The sequence below is a fragment of the Lycium barbarum genome, chromosome 3 (genome assembly GCF_019175385.1).
Source record: "Lycium barbarum isolate Lr01 chromosome 3, ASM1917538v2, whole genome shotgun sequence".
In the NCBI taxonomy this organism is placed as follows: domain Eukaryota; kingdom Viridiplantae; phylum Streptophyta; class Magnoliopsida; order Solanales; family Solanaceae; genus Lycium; species Lycium barbarum.
This window is the reverse complement of record NC_083339.1, coordinates 122,951,544-122,978,378: the sequence shown is the minus strand read 5'-3', so window position 1 is coordinate 122,978,378 and position 26,835 is coordinate 122,951,544. Positions and strand designations below refer to the sequence as shown.

Sequence of the window (26,835 nt, the reverse complement as noted above, 5' to 3'; positions counted from 1 at the left end):
GACCCCATTGCTGGGTTTGTTGAGCTTCGAAAAAAAAATTAATTTTTGAAGAAGACAAAGTGGGTCTATTAATTTTTGAAGATTTAAGTTGAATCTAACTACTGGAAAATGTTTGGATTGCTATTAGAAAGTTGTATATCAAATTCGAAGTCATCCGGATCAATTTTGAAATTAAAACGAGTTGGTGAATTTTTGCACAACATGTTATATATGATGATAACCTGGGTAGTCACAAATTCTGATAGATTACAAGGATTTCAGCATACTAATACGAAATCTTGGCAATCAGTAGAATTTTGCTTAGACCTCCTAAAGATTTTTTTTTAAAAAGCAAATTCACTAGGCGAGGTGACTAGAGCTAGTTTTTTTTATTTATATAATAAGCGAAACTCAAAGAAAAAAGTACAAGCAAAGGGGGCTAGGCCTTACCTTACTAATCTTATTAAGGCGAAAAAACTTCTACAAATTAACATGCGTGTAAATATAAGAAGAAGAAAGAGCTAAATATTCTATAATCATCATAGAGTTTACAACATACTTTAAGACTCTATGATGATATTATAAATGATAATAATTAAATAGTAAAAAACCAAAATAAGCAATAACGAAGAGCCAGTCCTTTTTTTTTTTTTTTGAAATTATGGAATCTTCAAAGATGTTGCCCTATAAAAATCTGATTCTTCACCTTGTGTTGCTCCTCCAACCGCTCCAAATCTTTTATTCTGTCACCTTGTCTTCTTCCTAATGAATCATCATAAGTCATTATCGCAATCATCAAGGACGTGCTTGCAGATTTTTAAGCAAAATTGCATTAGTCTGGTCTCCACGCCAGAAATTACAAGCACGTTCCTGACGATTGCAATGATGGGCAAACCCGAATAAAGGCTTAAAAACATGACCCATTTTGATAATAAGCTTGAATTGGGTGATTAAGAATGTAAAAATCCCTAGCTTCTATAGCGGAGTAGAAAGTGGTTATCGGGTTTCTACAAAATTCTTAGACTTTCTTGTCTCCCGTTTTTTCTATTAACATTGGCGTGGGATCTTTTCTATTTTGTTTTTATCTTGATATTTTCTCTTGCCTAGTTGGTAAACTAACAATTCTGTATGTATTTTAAATATCGTGTTGTTTGGATCTTCATGCATTTCATCAACTTTTCTGGTAGCTTAGAAATATGTTTGTCTTTTAACCAAAAAAAAAAAAAAAAGATGTTTGTCCATTTTATTTTCCCGGGTAACAACGGAATGGAATAAATGATACTAACTATTCAAGTACAACGTGCTTCTGATTAGCTTGAATTTTTTTTTAATCTTTGTGGACACAGCCATTCCAAAACGAATTCATCAAAATTTAATTCTATTTAAAGAATGATCCGTTCCCCTTTACTTGGTCTAGTATTTTAGTCTACTACTGATAATTTATACCAGTTTCTGTAGTTCTGGACTTCAATTTTTAACTCACTGTAAGGGAGATTCTTCTTTTGCTATAGTTATAGTAAAGGGAGGATAATTATAAAAAGTCTTATTATGCATAGAAGCTCAAAAGAGAATCCCCTGGTACATACATAGATTACATAAGTACGTTGAGATAAATAATTTATCATAAATTAGCAAACTCTTGCATCCATCCTTTACTCTAGCCAACAAGTTCTGGGAACTCGGTTCTCACAGATATAGGGCTTCTTACTTGGTGCACCCTGTCAATCCAAGTTAAGCTCCCGAAATAATAGCCTGTGGTGTATTTGTGAGTGGTTGAAATTGTGAGAGTGAAAGAGATTTTCTCGGTGTTGGAGTTGAATATCAAAGTTTCAAGCTTTACTTTTATGGTAATGCCCAGTGGAGGCTCAATGATGGCCTTATATTTGGAGTTCACTGGTCCGACGTTAGTGATTGCTCTTCTAATACTAACTGTTTTCTTGAGACTAGGTATGGTTACAGAAGGAAGATTAACATTAAGAATGGAAGGCCTTTTGATTGGACAAGATGTAGCTTGATCAATGAGTACACTAATGGCCTTATTGTTATAGCCCATTGAGCACAAATTAAGAATGTAGTCAAAGGTTCCCATATCATAGACCAGGCCGGGATCTTTTGCACCATTTGCGTTCACGATTCCACCACCGAAATCAAATGGATCAGCAATCTTATTTGGATTGCCCTCAGATACAATTGGTTCTAGAATGTGGGTCGGTTATCAATGCTGCATGCACATAATTAATTCAAGCATTAGAATTTCCAAGACAAATTGATACGGAAACTTGTTGGACAAATGGGATTTTTCTAAAGGCCTGTTGTAACAAGTGCAGACTTGATAGCAGCTGGAGACCAATGTGGGTGCAGTGACCTGAGCAAGGCGACAATGCCTGAAATGTGAGGATCTGCCATAGACGTTCCTGATTCCAATTCGTATGGAGTTTCTTCAGGAGGAATGGCAGCCAATATATTGACTCCGGGAGCTGCTATATCCGGTTACAACATCCCACATTTACTTAGAAATGTGATGCGATATTAGAATTAATGAGTGCCACATAGTGTGCGAGATGCGTAATAAAGCCATACCTTAAGTATGGTAGGCGCAACAGAATTAGGACCTCGAGATGAGAAGGACGCAAGATGTGTTGAAACAGGTTTCCCAACATGAGTTCGGGTGGGATTTAGCTTTACTTGTGGTTTCCTGTATTATTTTTTAACAATGGTTTTAAGCACTAAACGAAGTGATTTGAGATTTATCTATAGCAAAAAGGAAAAGAATCTAAAGTTTTCGTTTACCTACAGTATCTAATGTAATCGAGTATTTGAGCTCTAACATCAGTACTTACTCCAATACTTGGAAAGTCAGAAGCGAAATAATCTAGGGCTCTGGTTGGGTTCTTAGCAACAATTAATCCCAAGCCTCTAACCTCCTGGACAACTTGTCGAGTTGATGGAAAATCGAACTTCATTCCCTTTATCAAGGAAGCAAAGCACTACTTTTCCAGCCGTCCACGTATCATTTGTATTCAAGTTGTCGCAAAAACTTCAAATTCTGTGAACTTAAGCTATTTTAGCTTGCAACAATAAAATTAATATAAAAAATATCTTTGAAGACACATAATTATCCCTTCAAATGGCATAAAATAACAAGAAAAATAGGGCTGTTTGATTTGGATATTTATTGATGAATTACAGTATCTTATTAGGAACATACCGTTTACTTTCAAGATCAGAGCTTTCTGGATGTGCGATGCTAATAAAACCAGTCTTCTTTCCAGTATACAGGGATTGACCCTACAGATAATAATGTCAGTTATAACAAATTAATTACAAAATTCTTTTAACTTATTGTTTTTTTTTTTCAAATATGTTAAATTAAGTAAGAGAGCTTACAACAAAAGTCCGATTGTTTCCTAATGTAATGAGTGTCGGAAAGGACTTATCAATACTAGAAGTTGCCGCAGTTAAGATCCATGGTGATGTATTCTCTACAGTTTGAGGATATGGTCATTCGTTTCCTCCTGAACAAACAACTGTAATTCCATTCATGACAGCATGGAAGGATGCAAAAGCAATGTCACTTCGCATATCTACATCAGCATACTGAGGTGTTTCTAAGCCAATGGATAGGGATAAAATATCAGCTCCATCATAAATTGCGTCATCAATAGCCATCATTATATCAGCAGAGGAACATACTACAGCTGTAAGCTAACACACCTTGTACTTAGCAATCCGTGCCTTATGTGCACCACCCCTAACTGTACCATAAGCAAGTCCATGGTAACTTGCATTTGATGGTGAGAAGGATCCACCTGCGGTGCTTGATATGTGTGTGCCATGTCCATTTTTATCCCTTGGTGAAATGAACTCAAGAAAATTTGGATCCTTGATTAGCGGCTGTCCAAGCTCTGCTTCATAACTTTTTAAAAAGTATTTTGCTCCAATTAGTTTCCTGTTACATGCCTTAGCTGCATCAAATTTAGTACCAGACTGACAGTGGCCCTTCCATCTTGAAGGTATTGGCCCTAGGCCTTTGTTATTGAATGCTTCACTTTCTGGCCATATTCCTGCATTTTGCGTGAGTAGTTTATCTTAGAGTTGTGAAAACATAATAAGTGACTTTGTACTGCATTTGGTACATTTTTACCAATACTAAATTACCGTCTTTATGAATGCACTAATGAAAGGATTATTTTTCCTTTTGACCGTACATAAAGAATCAAGAAAAAATAAAGAAAGAGTTTCACCTGTATCAAGGACACCTATGATGATACCATCTCCCATGTTGGCTTGATGAAGGAGGTTTGTTGGAGGAGCAGATGTGGACAGGCCAAGGCAAATTACACCTATTAATGGCGTAAAGCGGACGTTGTCAAATATAGTAACCCAACAAGGTTGGGGTCGAATCCCACAGGGAATATGGAGAGAAAAGAGTACTAATCGTATGCGATACCAGTCTTTAAATGCTTGACTGCCCTTTTCTTTATCAACAAATCTTTCAAGTATTTGGCAAATCCCGGCATCTCCTGGAATGCGTCTAGGAATGGAACAGTCATTGACAACCCCTTCAATTGGTCGTAGAATCGTTGGCACTTGGCATCCTCCGTTCTTTTCATCAATCTTTGTGGGAACGGAGGAGGAGACTTATAATTTTGAGTCAAGGGTTTGATTGCCCCCGTGACCTTACTCTTTTGAAAGCTTTCTCCGGTGGCTTTTTCAACACTTGGCTCCTCGTCACCCTTTTGAACACTAGGGTGTGCTTCCTTCTCATTTTCCATAACAATAGGCACTTCAACTGGTGCCTCTATTTCTTCCTCGACCTCTTCTTCAATAATCTCATCAATAGTCGGCTTGACACTGATAGGTTCAACCACTTTCTGTTTTACCGCATCAAGGATCTTTCCGCTTCTAGTGGAAATAGCTTTGCATGATGCAATGTGATCGCCTCCACTACTCCTTAGGTTCGGAACTGTGTCGCTAGGAAGGCCCCCTCTTTGAGGTGGGTGTTGCTCACTAGAGAGATCTCTCATTTGTGACTCAAGTTTATGTATCGAAGCGGTGTGAGAGCCTACCACTTCGGTCAAATTTTCCATCTTCTTGTCACTCTTTTGCTGGTTGTCCAATATATTTTCAAGCATAGATTCCATCCGAGAGGTTCCTTGATCATTGGAAGGACTTTCTCACCAATTCTGAGAGTTTGACGTACGGCCTTTTGGTGGAACATAGGCATTTGAATTCCGATTACCATAATTGTTATTGTTGTAATCCCTTCTGTTTGAACCACCATATTCATTTCGACCATACTGATTGCTTTGTTGTTGGGGTCTCCATGACTTTTGATAACCCCCTTGAGGGTGATCGATATAATTTTCATCCTCACGTTGTGGCTACCCCTCTAGATAAGCTTCTTCCGAGACTTGGTACATTCCTGGAGTATGAGGTGGCATTTCTTCGACAATATTCACACTCTTAGCCTCTTTCTCCGTAAGCCTCTTTGATAATAAATCCACGGTGGTTTGCAATTGAGCGAAAGCATGATCTCGCTCATGATTTTATTTGGCCTCCGCGTCAATAGAGGGACTACCATAAGATAGGATTTCACTATCACTAGAATTCCAAGCTTGGTTGTGGGTAGTAAGCTTATCGAGCAACCTGGTGATGTTGACAAATGATTTGTCCATGAAGCATCCCCCAGCTGCAGTGTTGACAGCAATTTGATTCATGGTATCTAACCCCTTATAGAATTTCTCGGTGAGGATAGCATCCGGAAATCCATGAGTCGGAGATTGAGTTAGATAATATTTGAAACGCTCCCATGCTGCATATAGTTGTTCCTCGGAAGTTGTTTGAACTCAAAGATCTTGTCCCTAAGCTCAGCCTTTTTGCTTGGTGGAAACCACTTTTTCATGAATATATTGGCTAACTCGTTCCAGATATGAATAGTATTGCTGGGGAGCTTTTCATACCATTCCCTTGCTTGGCCAGCCAAGGAATATTTGAAAACCCGTAACCGCAGTGCATCAACAGGAACAACACCTTGAGATTGTTGAGAACATACATGCACGAAATTCTTCAGGTGTCGAAGTGGACAGTCCTCCGAAGAATTTCGGAAATAGCCTTCAAGTTTCAATAGCTGATAGATAGAACTATCAATTTTGAAATTAGCATTTTCCGTTCTAGGAGGAACTACAGCAGAAGCATAATCAGCTTCATCGATGAATTCCGCAAATACATTCTCATCCTCCTCTTCTTCTGGTGCAGGATGGTTCACTTGGATTCCCCCTTGGTTTCGTTGATTGCGATGGGGTCTCCCTGCCATATTCACCTGGTTCACTAAAACAGCAAACGAGGTGTGATGGAATAGAAAAAGTTTTTAAGAACAGTACACAACAATTACTAATTTCTAAACCGTATTCCCCGGTAACGGCGCCAAAATTTGATACGCTCAAATTACACCTATTAATGGCGTAAAGCGGACGTTGTCAAATATAGTAACCCAACAAGGTTGGGGTCGAATCCCACAGGGAATATGGAGAGAAAAGAGTACTAATCGTATGCGATACCAGTCTTTAAATGCTTTAATCCTATTCCGGATAGTTTGAATTGATTGTTGAATAATGTAACTGAATACTTTGACTTAAAATGTAATTAATGTGAGAGAGAGACTAAGGTTGTGTTCCCCAATTTGATTAGGTATTATGCTTCAGGTTCAATGTGATATACTTCTAATGGTTGTTCTATGAATATGCACTTGGTCTCTTAAAGACTTATTCTTATTCCTAAGTTAGTCTATTAAACGAGGGTTAACGCCTCGAGTCATTGTTATTCAATCTTACCAATATTGACTCTCTTTCCCAAGAAAAGTCAATATAATGGCTTCGGCTAATGCTTGCAATCATTACCCTACGTTACAACTCAAAGATAGAATAAATAACGACAACCATTATGCATATATCAATAATAGAAACCCATTCACATAATACCCATCATGGGATTCACAACCTTTGAATTGAAATTAGCTACTCATAATGTTTGTTGACAGAAAAAGCTTAAAGATTAACATAACACACTTACAATGAAAATATAAGTGGTTTGACAGTGAAGTTGTTGCCTTAAATGCTCCAACCACTTCTAAGATTAAAGACCTAGGGTTTGTGCCTCTAAAAGTAATCTGAATAATGAATTAAAACCCTACATTAAGTATTTATAGAGCCAAAAATCGCGCCAAATTTCTGGACAAAACTACCCTTACGCCGCATCGTAACGGACAGTAACCTGTGTTACGGTCCGTCCTTCAGTTCGTCATTTGTCAGCTTTGATGTTACGGCCACCATGCGACGGCTTGTAACCTGTGTTACGGTCCGTCCTTCTGAGGCGTAACTTGTGAATTTACTTGGCAACTCTCTGGAAATTTGGCTGATGTTACGGTGATATGTTACGGACCGTAACATGAGTTACGGACCGTAACACTACACTGTAACACTGATGGTTTCATTGAAAACTTTCTGAAAATTTAGCTGATGTTACGGTGATATGCTACGGACCGTAACATGAGTTACGGACCGTAACACCACACCGTAACACTGATGGTTGCAATGAAAACTTTCTGGAAATTTAGGCCCTGTTACGGTTCAATGGTACGAACCGTAACATGAGTTACGGATCACGTTACGGTCCGTAACATGAGTGACGGACCGTCATTTAGCTCCAATTTGTCCGTTTTTCAACTTTCCATCTCATTTCCGATCCTTAGTTAATCAACCCTATAAAACACAAAAATATCATAAGAAACAATGTAAAAACACTTAAAAACAAGCAACACTTGTAGTTACAAGGCATAAAATGTGCCAAAATTCACGGCACATCAACACCCCCAACTTAAGCTTTTGCTTGTCCTCAAGCAACTACAACAACACTCGCTACTAACACACGACATCTTAGCAAAATAAGAATGACTACGGTGGTTTTGGCATGTGTTTCTAGCACGGATTCTTCAATTCAAGAAAACTATTTAGGCTCTTATCCATCTCCTATTTGTGACACAAGACGCACATTTCAGAAAAATTGCAATTCACTATGCAACCTTAATTAATGACACAATCGTAGTACGGGGGCCTCTATGCACATGAATTTCAACTTCCGGAAAGCCAGTTACTTCGAAACCTACAATCCTTACGCCCTCACATAGACCAAAGAATGTCCCAACGCATATTTACGACATAAATGGGACAAAAGACTAAAGAGACAGAAGAACACTCACACTCACAAAGAAATTTGCATACCATGCGTGCACATACCATAGGCTTGCCTTTATTTTCCATGCATTCAACTTTGAACAATTTGATCGTGATCACATTAGGACTTTTTAGGCTTGTAACATTGGCTTAGGGACGGGTAAGATGAATATTTGGGTATCGGTGACTCACTTTCCTCGACACTTCTTTTTGACTTCATTCACCATTCTTCTTATCATTTCCAACCCTCCATCTTTAGAGTGGATTTATTTAGAACTTATATACCTCTATATCTATTTTTTTTTGTATATACATACATATATATATCCACGCTGAATTATGTCCCTTTATATTCGTGATCACCCCCAACAGGCCTTTGGCCTCATTTTTCGCATCTTTGACTTATCACCCCCAAATTAGGCTTTTAGCCTCATTTTCCGCATTTTTGACTTGTCACCCCCAACTTAGGATTTTAGCCTCATTTGTCATTCTTCCGTGTCAAGGAGGGACTTGGTGCCAAATGGGTTTATTCACAGAAGGGAAAGAGGTTAGTTCATGGTTAATCGAAGAAAAAGTCTATAGGCTCAAAAATGGGAGACTAGGGATCATTTTCTGTACTGGCCAGGCTCATTTAAGATACTTTGGGGTTAATACAAAGAAAGCCTAAAATCACTTCACAATCAAATTCTCCTTAGAATTCACGCACGACCAACCGGGCAAGTTCTAGATTGCAAGCATCATATGCAAATAAAAGCTAAAAACTCACAACACAATGGCATAAGGATTGTTTAAATACTCCGACTTCATTTCCGTTTGAAGATTTCACATGCATAAACACCCTTTCTTTGCAATGTCATTAAAAGAACCATACATGCCAATATCAACAACTCATTTTTAATGTACATCACAAATTATTTTTCGGAGGGATATCATTGAACTTGTAAGTCATCATTACTTTACTTCTATATTAAACATCCTAAACATGCTAGGTTCAACATACACATAGTATTCTTCGGGAATAGAAACACATAGCAAAGAACAGCCGAAGAACGTCCTAACACATACTTGCTAATAAAAACAATACCAATAAAACAAAACAATAACAATTGTCTTAAACACATGCTTACTATCACAAATTTGGGATAAAATACCCACCAAAACAAAAACAATATCCAGTATACTAAAACAGCAATCCCAATAACAAATCAGCAATTACCGACACCCCCAACTTAAAAGCATGCATTGCCCTCAAGGCATTAATATAACGCATTAAAAGAACGGAGGGCCTCCCTGGAGCGCATTAGGCGCTCGGATCTGCAGCAGTGGGTGGGGGAGAAGTATGGTGAGCCGACTCAATGGGCTGGGCTGAGCTAGAAGTAGCTCCTGCGGTGTCAGGAGTCAGCCGGGACTCTTGGCAGAGCCTTTTCAAAGTACGCCGCTCTTCCTCCTCATTCTGTGGGTGCAAATCAGTAAATGGATCAAGGTTCTGGATAATGGGGTCGAGGTTTTCATCATCTGGCGATGCTCTGCTCCGTTTCCCATTGGCCAAAGAGGGATATCCTCTTCCAACTCCTCGTCGTGCTGTTCCTCAACCGTGTCCTCGTTGTCATCATCCCCTAGTAGGCTCTGAACCGGCTGGTATAGGCTCTGTACCAACTCCGTGTGTACTTTAGGAAGCTGGTCTGTCGCCACAGCCACTTCCTGGGCCTTCAATTTCTGCACATCATCCTTGGCAGACCGCAACTCACTCCGAATAGCGCCCAATTCCATAGCAGGGTGTGTCCTAGTCAGCTCAGTCATCCTGCTCTCAATACCATCTATCCGGGAGTGGATTTGTAGGTGGTCCGCAGCCATTTGTTCTTTTATCGGTCGCAGCGCTGCATCAATAACCCTTTTTGTGTATAATTTTAGCTCAGTCATGATCTGCTTGACCTGCCTATCTGTGCGATCCGCTTGCAGGACCACTGCCCCAAAATTTTCCCGATTGAATATCATTTTTCTCGCAAGCTCGGGTGGGACTCCTGGTATTGGCTGAGCTGGTGCTGGGCTTGCTCCAGTGGAAGAGGTAGGGCCACCCGAAGTAGGCGCGGCTGGAGCTGGCATGGGCTGTGTAGCATACGCAGCCGGTGGAGCCTCAGAATCTGTGGGCTGACCCGCAGCAGCTTCCTCAGCACCCATGATAGCCAAGGGTATAACATCTGACCCCATAGGCCCCTCCGGCACCTCAGAAGACGATGCAGAGGGCACTGAAACCTGACTCAACACATCATCTTTCCCCTTTGTGATGTCATAAATATGGCTGGCAATCATACTGTGATCGATATGGGGTAGGGGTTCTGGTTCTGTACGCAAGCATAGTAGCGTAAGCAGACATGGATGAATGAGGGAAGTGGCCGGCTGAGTGGCTCTCTCTCGGAGATCTTCAGCTATCAGTCGTCTGAAGTTGATCTTATACCTCGACATTATGGCAGCCACAAGAACAGCCCTGTCTGGAGTCAAATAATTATCTGATTGGGTAGGACGGATGCGGAACAGAACAATCTGCTACCAAAACTTTGCCTCTGGCGTTAGGGTGTTTTTCCAAATCCGCGTGGTGGCTGACAACTTTGGCACTATGGCCCATTCAGGATCTGTCGTCCGTGCAATAACTGAAGCTACCCATTTTCGGATGGGGATTGTATCCTTCTGTTCAATTTTGTATGCAAACTCCCCTTCTTCCGCTGCTGTAGGCTCTATATAATCTTCCCCGAATAGTGTTTTATTTATGGCCGACGGAGAGACATCTATCTTTTTTTTTCCAGAATAATACCTCACTCATTGCCGGCACTTGAGTTGCTCGCTGCCCTTTCTTCACTGCTTTGAATACAGCAGCCCCATACGAAGCGTAGAATTCCCTAACAAAAACCGGGATGTAGGACCTCACGGGGTTTTTCAAAAACTCCAGCTTATGGAATCGGATAGTATCACGAATGGCCGTATATCCTTCTTGACCATCGAAAATGACGTTCCATTCCTCGGAAATACTCCGCCTTGGGTCCGTCCCCTCATTCTTTACCAGCTCACACCCCTTGTTGTACAAATCTTCAGATCCTTCCACAGAAAACCGGAGGGCCTGCTCATACATAGTCTGCATTCGAATGTCGGTTTCTCGCCTTTCCTGCTCGCGCTCTTCCGCAGCAGGCTGTCTAATGGGTGGTTGAGGTCAGTGTGTTGGTGTGACAGCCCGCTGGGGTTCACTTTGGCTCGACGAACTCGACGAGCTCGATTCTCTCGACTCCTCAGCCGAGGAGGAACTTTCTGATTGTGGGTCTGGCTGGCTGGGTGCGACTGGTGGGGGTGGCTTTCTAGGTGCGACTGGCCTCTTTGTAGGCCTGGCGTCCTTTATTAGATCGTCATCGCGCAGCCGTGAGGTTACTTTGCTTGCAGCACGACCTTTTCCTTTTTTCGCGACTTTAGGTGAAGCCTTCTTTGATCGTCGTGGTTTACCCATACCTGTGGAAGGCAAAGTTAGATATGATGTATGAGAAGTTGTTCAATTAGACACCTTATGACTTCAAGTTAAGGACTTTAATTAGTCCTGGCACCGTAACACAGTCGACGGACCGTCGTTGGTGTTACGGGCCGTATCTTCAACCGTAACTCAAATGGTTCAATTAAGCAAAGGGACCGTAACACATTCGACGAACCGTCATATGTGTTACAGTTCGTAACATGGAAGCGTAACACGACTGAAATTTCCAGAAAGTTTACTGGAAATTTGAGAGGTGTTACGGTTCGATGTTACGGACCGTCACTTGTGTTACGGTCCGTAACATCCCACCGTAACATCAGCCAAATTTCCAGAATGTTGTCATGGGAATTCTCGGTGTTACGGTGCGATGTTACGGTCCGTAACACACGTTACGGTCCGTAACACAGAATGACGGGCAACAGATGAACAAACACATTGCTTGGCCAAAATTTCTCGTTTTAAGCACGAGGCCAAGATTTTCGACTTAATGATCTATGGGTATGGTATAAAACAACATTTTACCCCCTCACATATCTCGGGTTACTCAGACTTCACCCAGTTTTACCAAAATTTTCATTGAGGACTTTTATCAAACAGTTGGTGGGGAAACCGATTTAATAATTTCACGAATGAAACTTTCGATCGGAATGCCCTCCGACTCAGTGGGAAACAACATGGTTGTGCCCACGAGTCTCTTAAACAACACACATACCAATCCCCGCCCCCAACAATTACGAAATCCCGCTCAATTTTTCAATGGGGATTCAAACCCATTCCACACATTCAAAACATAACTTACAAATCATTGCATATGAATTTAGTCATGAGAGATGCAATCTTGTTGATACATTATCGAAGAAAAAAGAATCAAGACATGGGTATACCTGATAGTTGTCGATGCTGAGATGAAACTTGAATTTACGCAACGATTATGACAAGAGATATAGCAATTGTTGGGAAAGAAATATGAGGGGGGTGGAAGATGAAGAGAAGGGAGAATGAAGAGAGAAGATAGGATTTATGAGGGAGAGGGAATTGAAAAACGTGTGAAGAAACCTTTTAATTTGAAATGGGAACCGTCGGGTAATGTATTTAAACATTTCCGATAGTTACGTTACCTGTTACGGACCGTATCATGAGATACGGGCCGTATCTTGTGTTACGGTCCATCAAACGACCCCGTTTCACTTATTCATTAATGACCTAGCAGTGCAATCGACGGACCGTAACTCGTGTTACGGTCCGTATCACCTGACGTAACACAGGTTACGGGCCGTCGCATGGTGGCCGTAATATGTTCGAAATTTCCAGTGAATGCCCAGATTTTCCTTAAAGTTACTGTGCTACGTTACAGACCGTATCCTGTGAGACGGTCTGTAATGTGGATTGTAACACCTTTTCTCAACCTTCAGTGATTTCTGGATTTTCTTTTCTCGTATTACACTACATGATACGGACCGTAACCTGAGTTACGGGACGTAACGTGGAGCGTCTCGTCTGGGAAAACTCAGCAGCTATTTGGCCTCTTCGGTTCTCAAAATCCTACCACATTAGCACATCAAAAACACAAAAGAAAACAAATGAAATACAAAATTTAAACTACTTATAAAGCGGTAAATATGGGTTGCCTCCCACACAGCGCTTGGTTTAACGTCACAGCTTGACGTGATACCTCATTGGATGCTAAGGTCCGGTGCCATGTTTTAACCGGTGAGCATCAACAATTTTGTCACCATCAACCATCCAATAGTAGTGCTTAACCCGATGACCATTGACTCTGAAGGTACGCGTCCCGTCATCAGACTTTAACTCCATTGACCCATTGGGTGACAGACTCACCAAAGTGAAAGGGCCGGACCACTTCGATTTTAACTTTCCCGGAAAGAGTTTCAACCTCGAATTGAACAGCAACACCGAATCACCCGGTTGAAAATCTCGCTTCAGAAGTTTGACATCATGATAGTGTTTCATCCTTTCCTTGTACAAACTAGCACTCTCATAGGCATGATGCCAAAACTCATCCATTTCATTCATTTGAAACAACCGCAGCTTGGTTGCTTCGTCCCAATTCATGTTTAATTTTTTTAATGCCCACAAAGCCTTGTGTTCGAGTTCAACAGGTAAATGAAAAGCTTTACCGAATACCAGCCGATAAGGGAAAGTACCAATGGGTGTCTTGGAAGCTGTTCTATAAGCCCAAAGAGCGTCATCAAGCTTAGATGACCAATCAGTTCGGTTTGCATTAACCGTCTTTGCTAAAATGCTCTTAATATCCCGATTTGAGACTTCAACTTGCCCACTAGTTTGGGGGTGGTAAGGAGTTGCCACCCTGTGCTGCACTCCATACTTCTCTAAGAGATTAGCGAAATGCTTGTTGCAAAAGTGAGTGCCACCATCACTAATGATTGCCCATGGAGTGCCAAACCTTGTGAATATGTTCCTTTTGAGAAAGTTGGTGACACTCTTGCCATCATTGTTGGGCAATGCTACAGCTTCAACCCACTTGGACACATAGTCAACCGTGACAAGGATGTATCGCATACCACGAGAACTTACAAAGGGGCCCATAAAGTCGACGCCCCACACATTAAACAGTTCAACCTCCATGACAAAATTCATGGGCATTTCGTGCTTCCTCCCAATTGATCCTTGGCGTTGACATTGGTCACAAGATTTCACCATTAAATTAGCATCATGATAAATGGTGGGCCAATAATAGCCACATTCAAGCACTTTGGCTGTTGTGCGGTTCCCACTGTGATGATCGCCCACGGGGGAGTCGTGGCACGCCTTCAAGATGTCCATGGTCTCAGATTCAGCCACACATCGCCGAATGATGTTGTCGGCACAAGTGCGGAATAAATAGGGCTCATCCCAATAGTATTGACGACTATCTCTCAAGAATTTCTTCTTTTGGTAAGCTTTGACATCGTCAGGGATAGGACCTGTGATGTGGCGTGATTTTACGCCAAATCGATGCTTTTTGACTATAAGTTTTACTTTTTTTTAAGCAAGCCTATGTGATTTTACGTGGTTTTTAGTGTTTTTCAGGTGAAGGAACAGATTCGGCACAATCACAGTTGAAGTGCAAAACCAGGTCGTAAATTGAAGTTTACGGTCCGTATTCTACAATACGGGTCGAATTCCATGGTCGTATTAAAGGATCTCAGCAACAGAGAGTCAAGCTGCAAAGATGGTGGTTTACGAGCTGAGTTTACGGACCGTATTGCAGTTTACGGTCCGTATTCCATCACGTATTTAATCATTCAAGCACCTGGCAGAAAGGCTGAGTTTTGACAAAGTGAAAGACGAGCATGCAGTTTACGGACCGTAAATCACTTTACGGTCCGTATTTCAAAAGAGGCAGCTGAAGGACGACTGAGTCGTAAATTGACTTTACGGTCCGTAAACTGGTTTACGGACCGTATTTCAACATGACGGGACTGAAGTGCAAAATCTGTAACTTATGTGTTTCCAAAACCTTTAAATAGTCATTGTAGGGTTTTTAATAGACGGCATTCAATATATTTTTGTCTCTTGACTTAGAACATTAAATTCTCTCTAGTTTTTGAAGTTTCAAACATCAATTCAAGTATTGTCAATTCCATTTTCATTCGAAAGTAAGAAATTATGAATTCTTCAATTTCGTATTTCTTGTTCTTTGTCATGAGTAACTAAATTCCCTTACTAGGGTTGTGAACCCAATGATGGGTGTTTTGTGATTGGGATTGTGATTGATATACACATAATGGATTGTTAGGGTTTAATTATTCTTCATTCTTCATTCATAATTAATGGTTGCAAACATTGATTAAAGCCATAAACCCTAAATTTATTTGGAAAAATAATTAGGGTTGGTAAGAATAATTAACAAGAACTCAAAGCTTTAAACTTTGTTTAATAAATTCAACTAGGGATAAGAGGAATTTACTTGGCATGATTAATCGTTCTTCATAATCACTTTCTTATATTTGGGAAAATCATAGAAAGATATAATCTTTATTTATTGGGAAATAGTAGAGATTCACATAGAGATTAAGTGCATTCATATAATGATCCATGACAAGTATATCAAGATCAATACCCATGATCATACGCTCTATCTGTCGGGGACACAACTTTAGTTTCTTTTACCATAAATATTCACCAAAGCAATAGTTTAGCAACTAGTCATAGACAAACCAACTTTTACACAAATTATCGGATTAAGACATTAGACCTAGAACTTAGCATCTACGACTTTGGTACCCTTTTCACACCATATTCCCTGTGGGATTCGACCCCAACCTTGTTGGGTTACTATATTTGACAACGTCCGCGTTATACAATTTATAGGTGTAATTTGAGCGTATCAAATTTTGGCGCCGTTGCCGGGGAATACGGTTTTGAAATTACTAAATAGTGTTTGCTTTGATTAAAGTCTTTTGCTTATTCCATCACACCTTGTTTGCCACTCTGTGTAAACCAGGTGATCATGAATCAAAATCAGCAGAATCAGCGTGCGGGTAATCAGGTGAATCGGTTGAACAATCAAACGGATGAATCTGATGATGAGAATATTTTTGCTGAACTGGTTCAAGAGGAGGACTATGCATCTGCTATTGTTCAACCTCGAGTTGGAGCGGCTACTGTGAAAATTGACTCATCTCTTTACCAGCTGCTGAAACTTGAAGGGTACTTTTGGAACTCTACCGAGAATGACCCTTAACGTCATTTGCAAAATTTTGTGGATGTGTGTGCTAATCACATCCAGAACAATGTTCCACAAGATGCTATTCGGTTGAGTCTATTCAAGTATTCCTTAGCTGGAGAGGCAAGAACATGGTTCGAGAAGCTGCCCCGAAATTCAATTACTTCATGGGCAGAGATGGTTACTGTCTTTCTTAAAAAGTGGTATCCTCCTAGTAAGAAGCCTGAGATTCGAGATAAGATATATGAATTCAAGCAGCGACCGGGGGAACAACTATATGAAGCCTGGGAGAGGTTCAAAGATTATCTGCAGAAGATCCCAAATCATGGTTTTCCGGAAAATATATTGATGGAGAAGTTCTACCGAGGGTTAGATCCAGTGACACAGTCAGTGGCCAACAATGCGGCTGATGGGTGTTTTATGAACAAGACCTTCCGACGAGTGACCATAATACTCAACAAGTTGACAACTCATAATCAGGCTTGGCACTCGAACAATGCTGATGTGGTACCATATGGTAGTGCTATGCTCCAGAATATAGTGAAGGAGAATCAGGATACCCAGCAAACTTTGGCAGAACTTGCAATAAATATTTCCTTGCTGACGAAGAAGTTTGACGAGTCTCAAATTAAGAAGGTAAATGTTTGTGAAGAAGATGCAGTTTTGCCAAAAGGGGTGTACCATGCTCAAGATGGTCAGTTCCTTGATGGGCCACCTATGCAGGTTGAAGATGGTAACTATGTTAATAACTCCCAAGGGGGTTATCAACAACAGAATTACCAAGGTGGCTATCAAAATCAGAATCAGAATCAATGGAGACCTCTGCAAGGTCAAGGTGCTTACAACAACGCTGAGAACTACAACAATAACTATGGTGGTGCGAACCAAGGGAGCTACAACAATAACAACAATTTTGGGAACAAGAGTTCCAATACTTATATACCACCGAAAGGGCAATCATCGGAGCAAGGTAGTTCAAAAGTTGAAGCAATACTTGAGAAGATTATGGCAAATCAATCAAAGTCAGAGAGGACTTTATCTAGGTTGACAGAAACAGTGGGTTCTCATACAGCGGCTATTCAGAAGCTTGAGTCGCAGATGAGGGATATTTCTAGAGAGCAGCACCCTCCTAAAAAGGGAGGACTTCCAAGCGACACCATCCCAAATCCGAAGAATGGGGGAGGCGGTTTAAACAATGTGTTTGCCATTACTACCAGAAGTGGTAAACAATACAGGGAGCTGCTGAGGAGGTAATTGATCTTGAGCCGATAGATGAAGAGAATGAGGTGCAGCCTGAAGCACCTATTATTGCTGATGAGATCCATGCTGACAAGAAGGTAGCTGATATTCCAGAGAAGATTAAGAAAGCTGATAACACGAGCAAGCAGGCTGTAAAAGGGGCTCTCCACCCTTTGACACAGCTCTTCAAATCTAAACCTCCCTTTCCTCAGAGGTTGGTAAAGAAACAGGAAGATGCTAAATTTGAGAAGTTTTATGATCAGCTGAAGCAGTTATCGCTGAATTTTCCTTTCTTGGAAGCTGTCAAGGAGATGCCGGGTTTTGCAAAGTATTTGAAGGATTTGCTGACCAAGAAGAAAACGGTGCAGCATGACACCGTGAGTTTGACTCACACCGTGAGTTCCATCATTTCAACCACAACTGTGCAGAAAAAGGGAGATCCTGGGGCGTTCACCATTCCTTGTTCTATCGGGCACCATGCTTTTGCCCGTGCTTTGTGTGATAATTGGGCGAGTATAAATTTGATGCCCCTTGCTATATATAAACAATCAGGTTTGGGGATGCCAAGGCCGACTATGATGAGATTGCAAATGGCTGATAGGTCTGTCAAAAGACCTGTCGGGGTGGTTGATGATGTCATTGTGCGGGTTGGTGATTTTATGTTACCCGCTGATTTCGTGATTCTTGACCGTGCTGTTGATCGGTACATTCCTATCATTCTGGGTAGACCTTTTCTTGCTACAGGGAGGGCTCTGATGGATTCTGAGAAAAATGAAATAAAGTTCCGAGTCAACAATAAAGAAGTGACCTTTCAGGCTAGCAAAGGGATGAAGTTACCAAGTGCTTACGAGAGTATTTCGGTAATTGATTCATTTGATGTTGTTGATGAAGCAGTAGAGTTCAAGATGGAAGAAGAGAGTTTGGGTGAGGCTTTGGCTGGTATTCTGATGAATTTCGATGCTGAAGACATGGAAGACTATGAGGAGACAATTAATTCACTTGTTGGGCTGGGCTCATACACGTACCACCCAAAGAAGCTGAGTCTTGATCTGGAAAATAGAACAACTCCTCCAGCAAAACCTTCGATCATTGAGCCACCTAAGTTGGAGCTTAAGCAGCTCCCATCACACCTGAAATATGAGTTCCTTGGTCCGAACAATACATTACCGGTGATCGTTTCAGCCTTATTGACTGAAGAGCAGATTTTGCAACTTTTGGAGGTATTGAGGGAGTATAGGCGCGCTATTGGTTGGACCATAGCAGATATTTGAGGTATCCCATCTGGGATCTGTGAACACAAAATTCAGTTGGAGGAAGGCAGCAAACCAAGTGTAGAGCATCAGAGGCGACTAAACGAGAATATGCAAGAGGTCGTCAAGAAAGAAATCATAAAATAGTTAGATGCGGGCGTGGTTTACCCGATTGCTGATAGTAAATGGGTGAGTCCGGTCCAATGTGTTCCTAAGAAGGGCGGCATCACTGTTGTGCCGAATGCAAAGAATGAGTTGATCCCGACCAGAACTGTCACCGGGTGGAGAGTTTGCATGGATTATCGCAAGCTCAATACAACCACTTGCAAAGATCATTTTCCCATGCCCTTCATTGATCAGATGCTTGACAGGTTAGCAGGGCGTTATTAATATTGTTTTCTTGATGGTTATTCGGGCTACAATCAGATCAACATCGCCTTGGAGGATCAGGAGAAAACCACCTTTACTTGTCCTTATGGGACATTTGCGTTCAGCCGGATGCCGTTTGGTTTGTGTAATGCACCAGCCACTTTTCAGAGGTGCATGATGTCAATCTTCTTTGACATGGTAGAGGATTTCTTGGAGGTGTTCATGGATGATTTTTCTGTGGTGGGTGATTCGTTTGAAGACTGTCTTGGCCATCTGGGTCAAGTGCTAAAAAGGTGTGAGGAGACAAATCTGGTGCTAAACTGGGAGAAATGCCATTTTATGGTGAAGGAAGGAATCGTCCTCGGTCACAAAATCTCTGAAAAGGGAATCGAGGTCGATCAAGCAAAAATTGATGTGATCTCCAAACTTCCTCCACCTATCTCAGTCAAAAGTGTCCGAAGTTTCCTTGGGAATGCCGGGTTTTACAGGCGCTTCATCAAAGATTTCTCCAAAGTTGCCAATCCTTTGTGCAAGCTTCTTGAAAAAGAGGCTAAATTTGTGTTTGATGAGAAGTGCCAGAAGGCATTTGAGGAATTAAAGGAGCGTCTCACTACTGTTCCTATCATTGTTGCTCCTGACTGGTCCCTACCATTTGAACTGATGTGTGATGCTAGTGGCTTTGCAATAGGTGCTGTGCTTGGGCAGAGGCACAATAAAATTATGCACCCGATTTATTATGCTAGCAGAACGCTGAATGCTGCACAGATGAACTACACCGTGACGAAGCAAGAGCTGCTTGCCATTGTGTTTGCCTTCAAAAAATTTTGGGCCTACTTGTTGGGGTCCAAAGTCGTGGTTTATACTGATCATACAGCCTTGAGATACCTCATGGCAAAGAAGGAAGCAAAGCCGCGACTAATCAGATGGGTGCTATTGCTGCAAGAGTTCGATTTTGAGGTAAAAGACTGAAAGGACACTGAAAACCAGGTTGCTGACCATCTCTCTCGGTTTGAAGAAGCTGGGAGACCTTCTGATGAGTTTGATATTGATGATGCTTTTCCAGATGAAAGGGTGTTGGCGGTGTCGATGGAGGTAGCACCATGGTATGCTGATATTGCCAATTATTTGGTAACAGGTATAGTTCCCGATGATATCAAAACTTACCAAAAGAAGAAATTCTTGCGGGATGCTCGGCAGTACTATTGGGACGAGCCTTATTTGTTCCGAACATGCGCTGATAACATCATTCGGCGTTGTGTTTCGGAAAATGAAGTGATGGCAATTCTAAAGGCATGCCATGACTCTCCTGTTGGGGGTCATCATAGTGGAAACCGGACTGCAGCCAAGGTACTTGAGTGCGGCTATTACTGGCCGACTATTTTTCATGATGCTAATCTTTTGGTGCGGTCCTGTGATCAATGTCAAAGGCAAGGGAATATCGGCAGAAGGCAAGAGATGCCTATGAATTTTGTTATGGAGGTGGAAGTGTTTGATGTCTGGGCATTGACTTTATGGGACCTTTTGTGAGTTCTGGTGGAATGAAATACATCTTGGTGGCTGTGGATTATGTGTCAAAATAGGTAGAAGCAGTGGATTTACCCAATAATGAGGCCAAGAGTGTTATGGGGTTCCTTAAGAAGAACATATTTACTCGTTTTGGTACTCCGAGGGCGATAATCAGCGATGGTGGATCCCACTTTTGCAATAAAGCGTTCGCGGGACTGATGGAGAAGTATGGTGTAAAGCATAGGGTGGCAACACCTTATCACCCTCAGACAAGTGGACAGGTTGAAGTGTCCAACAGGGAGATCAAAAGTATTCTAGCAAAGACAGTGAATGCTAATAGAATTGATTGGGCCCGCAAGCTTGATGAAGCTCTATGGGCGTACCGAACTGCTTTCAAGACTCCAATTGGGACTTCACCCTTCAAGTTTGTGTTCGGGAAAGCTTGTCACTTGCTGGTTGAACTTGAACACAAAGCTATGGGGGCGCTGAAGAAGCTGAACATGGATTGGGAGGAAGCAACCAAGCTACGGTTGTTCCAATTAAATGAGATGGATGAATTTCGGTATTAGGCATATGAGAGTGCAGCCCTCTATAAAGAAAGGATGAAGCAATACCATGACAAGAAGATTCTGAAGCGAGAGTTCTACAAGGGCGACTCTGTATTACTGTTTAACTCTCGGCTGAAGTTGCTACCGGGTAAGCTTAAATCCAGGTGGTCTGGTCCATTTGAGGTGGTAGGTGCCTCACCCCATGGCGCATTGATGTCCGGAGATGGTACTCGGACATTTAAGGTGAATGGGCAGCTATTGAAGCACTACCACGGCATGGTTTCGGAGGAGAGGGTTGTTGATCGTTACAGATTGAAACACCTCGGAACGAACAATGATCTGGTATACCAAGATAAGGAGTGATTGGTCACCACCGTCGTGCAGCGACGTTAAATCAAGTGCTTCTTCGGAGGCAACCCAAGTGTAATGTTTACTTCTCTCTGTTGTTTTATTTTACATATAGGATAATGGTTGTTTTGGTGCAGGGATATATCACAGAAAAAGTCTGCTGAATAGCAGGTACGTTCAGTTGTAAGACACTGTTTCTCAGCATTGCAAAATACGCCTGAAGTTTACGGACTGTATTTCACAATACGGCCCGTAAACCAGGGCGTATTTAACAATGTGACTAAACAGTGAGCATTGTAATGAAGATGCTAGTTTACGATCATGGAGGACGGACCGTATTCCACAATACGGTCCGTAAACCTGATCGTAAACTAACATGAAGCATTGCAGTGTTCTGCCCTCATCAACCACTCTAAATACGGGTCGTAAAATAGTTTACGGACCGTATTTAGAGATAAAAAAAATAAAAAATAAAAATAAAAAACAATAACGCAGCACTTTAAATATAATAGGCGATTGAAATCAAAGGGTAGAGACCAGTCACGTAAATTCCCTCCATTAAAAACACAACTCTAACGATTTCCCCCCATTAATTCCCCCTCCATCTTCACGTCTTCCTCTTCACCCTTCTACACCGCACGATCCCCCACTCCAAAACCCTTCATCTTCCATCATCCTACACCACCATAAATACCAACTCACACCCACCAACTTACCCATCTCACCAAAAATCTCTGCCCTAAGGTTGAAATTGTTTGTGCTTCAAGCTGTGTTTCTCTTAAATTCCCTGTTGCCTATGATCAGTTGGTTCCTCATCAACAAGGTATGATTGATTTTCCCCTCTCTTCTTTTATGTCTGTGAACTTGAACTTGGTGGTAAGTGTTTGATTGGGCTGGGTCTGTGAAATTAAGTGCTGATACCTTGGTTAATGATCTTGTGGGGGATAAATATGTTTAATTCTTTCAAATTTCTGGTGGATCATTGTTAATTAAACCCAAATGGGTTGGAGGGCATTCCATACTTCAAAATTCAAAATTTGAAGTTTTTGGTATGTCCACCAATGGCTTGACTCTGCGAGAATTTTGACAATTGGTAGAAAATGGGTGAAGTCTGAGTAACCTAAGCCCCGAACACAATGTGAAACCACAATGTGCAATGAAATGTTGAAATCAAAAAGTGTCTGTCTGTGGTGCGTAATACGACCACGCTTTACGGACCGTATTACAAATTACGGTCCGTATTTAAGCTTTAATGAAGTGACAGAGTGTTATCAAGAAAACTGCCCAGTTTACGATCACACTTTATGGACCGTAAACCAGTTTACGGTCCGTCTTTTGTGTTTACGACCACAAACAGAACATGTATTCTGTGCACAGTCATATACTCTTATCTTTGGTCGATTGTTCCATGGTAACTAATATGTGGTGTCTTTTGCAAGAATGGGTCAGAAAAGAAAATCAACGAGAGCGGGGGCCCACAGCACGAGCAAGAAAAAAAGAGCGCGCTCGGATTCAAGGTTGAGAAATGAACCTTCCACTTCGGAAGGGGAACAATCAGGATCCGAAGACGCCGAGGTTATACCGCCACCAAAAGTCCGGGGGGCCCCCACCCAAGACACAATGGCAACCACATCAACCTTGCCCTCCCCCATGACTCCATCAAAGTCCGCGTCGGAAGCCTCCTAGTCTGAAGAGGGGGACTCTGACTCGGAAGCATCAAGCAGGGGGGTGGCCACCCAGACTCCACCAGAGAGTGACTCAGCAGGGCCTAGTGAGGGCAGTGATCCGGTTGATAGTACGCCGCCTAAGGGGCGTAAGCTGGTCGTCAGGACCAAACAATTGGATGAAGAAAAACTGCGGTTCTCGGTAAAGGGGTCAAAGGAGTTTTATGACCAAGGGATGGCCGAGACTGAGAATGGTGGGCAGCCGTCGAGGAATATATTTGAAGAATGGCGGCTGATTTTCGATGGTATTTCAGCCCACCCACAGCTGGATGATACCAACAAAAGTTACAAATTAGATGCATTCACTCATGAGCCCGGAGAGTATGCTCCGCATATTGTGCGGGAGTTCTATGCATCCTATGGGGCCGTCTTGAAGTCGATGAAAAAGTCGAGTCTTGCTTGGCATCAGATCCCAATGCTGGAAAATGTGACGGTCAGGAACTCCCTGGTTGATATTTCCTCCACGGCCATCAATAGGGTCCTGTTCGGAGATGATTTTGTGGCTCCTACTGATCTGAGCCTATTCCTGGACAAACGAGAAAGGAAGGACAAGAAATCTGTCCGAGAATGGACTGCGGAGATTATAACATTGGAGCCACACGAGCAAAAATGGACCACTGATGGGAAAGTCAAAATCACTAAAAACTGTTTGTCCACAAAGGCTAAATTTTGGTGGACCTTGCTGCGGTACAGGATTACCCCTACACAGGCAGATAATACCCTTTCCACAAATTAGGCAGTCACTATTGCATCTTTCATGTCACGGTACCCGATGGATATTGGGGAACTGATAGCTGAGGAGCTGCATGTCCGGGCACATAAGCCCAACCAGAACATGGTGTTTCCGTGCCTTATCACGGCGTTGTGTCGACGGGCAAGGATAACGCCACTTCCAGATTGGGATGGTACCATTACAGCTGCACATGTATGGGATTGGAGGAAAAACAAGGCGGTAAGCAAAAAGGACCGGGAGGCAGATCAGTCCGGTGATGACGACGACACTCAGCTCGAGTTGAGTCCGAGCCGTGCTTATGTGACTGATCCGGTAGGGTCCGAGTTTGGTGCATCTACTACCGGGCTTGAGGATGCCACAACGGGTGTTCCGGATGCTATCCATACACATGATGCTGTAGCCACACTAGGTATTTCTGAAGCAAGACCTCCACCACCACCTCAGGCCATACAGGGTCCTCCTTCGGGGTCCGCTACAGTTGCTGCGACAGCTGAGCCTGCTGATCCAGAGCTGGGGTTGCTGGACTTCAGGCCGTCGAACTATAGTCAGATTGCAATCAAAGCAGTGCGACCCAAAGGCAAGTAGACAAAATCTTGCAACAATTCCGGCCGAAGGTGGTGAAAATAGTACAGCAGCTAGTTATTGAGGCAACCACAGAGATCCGTGCGGATTTTGAGAGAAAGCACGAGGTGTATCAGGCTAGACTTGACAGCTTTGAAGCGAGATTGTTGACTCGAGAGCAGACCGCACCCTGTGGGGAGTCTAGTTCTTGGAGGAGTGAGTTGGAGAAGCTGAAAAAGGAGCTTGAATCACTTAAGGGGCAAGGGATGATAGCCGCACCAGCACCACGTCCCATTTTGCCTACTACGTTTAAGGTGCTGGATTTGCTTGATTCGGAGGAAGAGACGGAGGAGGTCGAACCGTCTGTTCGCAGTACTAAAAAAAGGGTCCTTGACTCATCTGAGGACCCGGTGGAGTTGGCTGGGAGAGTAAAGAGGACTGAAAAGAAGGACCTGCTGCAGGCGATCTTTCAGTCACTAGTCGAGACGCAGCGCCAACCAGGAGAGTCCTCCAGTCACCCGCCGGATGCGGCGGGCCAGTCATGAGGTGCCCACAGCACCAAGGTACCATTTCTTTTCCCTCGTTCTTATAATTGAAGCACTGAGACAGTGCTTGATCCTTAAGTTGGGGGGTGGGACTAATTGATAGTAGAGTAGTGTAAATATGTGTTTAGGAACCCCCTCGGCTTTTCTTTGCCAGAGTTCTTTTCCTGAGGGGTTTTATTTTGTTGAAACTGGAATGTTTAGGATGTTTCTTAGGTTGAGTAGAATAATTTTGACTTATTTGGTGTTACTTTGGAACTGATGGCATGTGTTGTGGTTTGTTGAAAATTTTGGACCCCTCAGAAATTTTGAATAATGCATACTTAGAACAGTTATTGTCTGACATGATTGATTCTTTATATGATATTGTGATTATTGGGGTATTGTGTGTGATGAATGACTACTTAGGAGGTCACAAGTGAAAAAAATAAAAAAAAATGATTATCCTTATGTCGATGTGTGTGTGAGTTGTTAGTTTTATTCTGTTTACGCATGTATAATCTAGAACTTTCCTGGTTGGTCTTGTTTAAATCTGAATGTTAGTTTGGTTGTGAAATGATCTTAGGCTTTCTTTGTGTAAATAAGTCACTTTGCCTAAATAAGCCTCACCAAAAGCTGAAAATATCACTAGTCTTCCCTTTTTGAGCCTTTTTGACCTTTTTCTTGGCTAGCCGAATGAAACCTCACCCGTTGTGAAATTTATTCATCTTCGCACCCGTTCCCTCCTTGATGCTACTAGTTAGATGAGGCAAACCGCCTAAGTTGGGGGTAAACTAAATGTGAAGTAGATGTTGAGAACAAAGGTTGGGGGTGGTGGAATTTGCTTGTAGAAAGTCGATGTGGTAGCTGATACTAAAAAAAAATAAAAAATAAAAAATTCATAATCAGAAAATTAAAACACAAAAGGAATAGCTAGTTGGATAGGAATAAAACCACACCGAGGTCGAAAACGAAAAAAAAAGGGGGGGTTGGAAAAGAAAAGAGGCGAATCAAGGTAAAGAGTTGTTGTAGTGTCAAGAAGGGTGAGTCACTAATACCCAAAAAGTATCCTACCCATCCCTAAGCCTACATTACAAGCCGAAACAAGTCCTAATGTGATCACAACCGAGCAAACCTAGGATGAGAACATAGAAAATAAGGGCAAGCCTATGGTATCTGCATGTGTAGATATGAATTCTTTGTGAGTGTTGAGTGTTTTTCTCTTCTCCTTCATCTTCGTCCCATTCTTGTCGTATATATGTGTGTTGGGACATTCTTTGGTCTATGTGAGGGCATAAGGGTGAGAATTGAACAAAATAAAGTGACCGCCGAAAGTAGCATTTGTGTGCATCATACTATGCTCGATAACGTAATGTCATGTGTTGAAGCTTCATTGTTAGTCATAATGTTCTTAAGTTGTGTAGATTGCTTTACAATAGACAGTTGGGGTGGTCAGTTGAAAGAAAACTTGCATGCCAGAAGTTCCAAGTCAAAACCGATGTAGACATCGTTATTCTATGATATCTAAGTGTTAGATTGAGTCGTTGTGTGGTATGGCCTGCTTGAGCACAAGAAAATACTTTAAGTTGGGGGTATTGATGTGGCGTGATTTTACGCCAAAATCG

General features: G+C 42.0%; 2 non-coding genes and 1 pseudogene across 2 annotated transcripts; 1 reads left to right on the top strand and 2 right to left on the bottom strand.

The window, feature by feature from the left end:
• Positions 1–480: 480 nt before the first annotated feature.
• Positions 481–26,835, bottom strand: part of LOC132632177 (subtilisin-like protease SBT3.6) — a 38,768-nt pseudogene continuing 12,413 nt past the window's right edge.
• On the top strand, positions 5,746–5,851 carry LOC132634417 (small nucleolar RNA R71). Its single transcript, XR_009580143.1, has one exon. It is a non-coding gene; the product is annotated as a small nucleolar RNA R71 (small nucleolar RNA).
• LOC132634448 (small nucleolar RNA R71) lies at positions 16,638–16,743 on the bottom strand. Its single transcript, XR_009580171.1, has one exon. It is a non-coding gene; the product is annotated as a small nucleolar RNA R71 (small nucleolar RNA).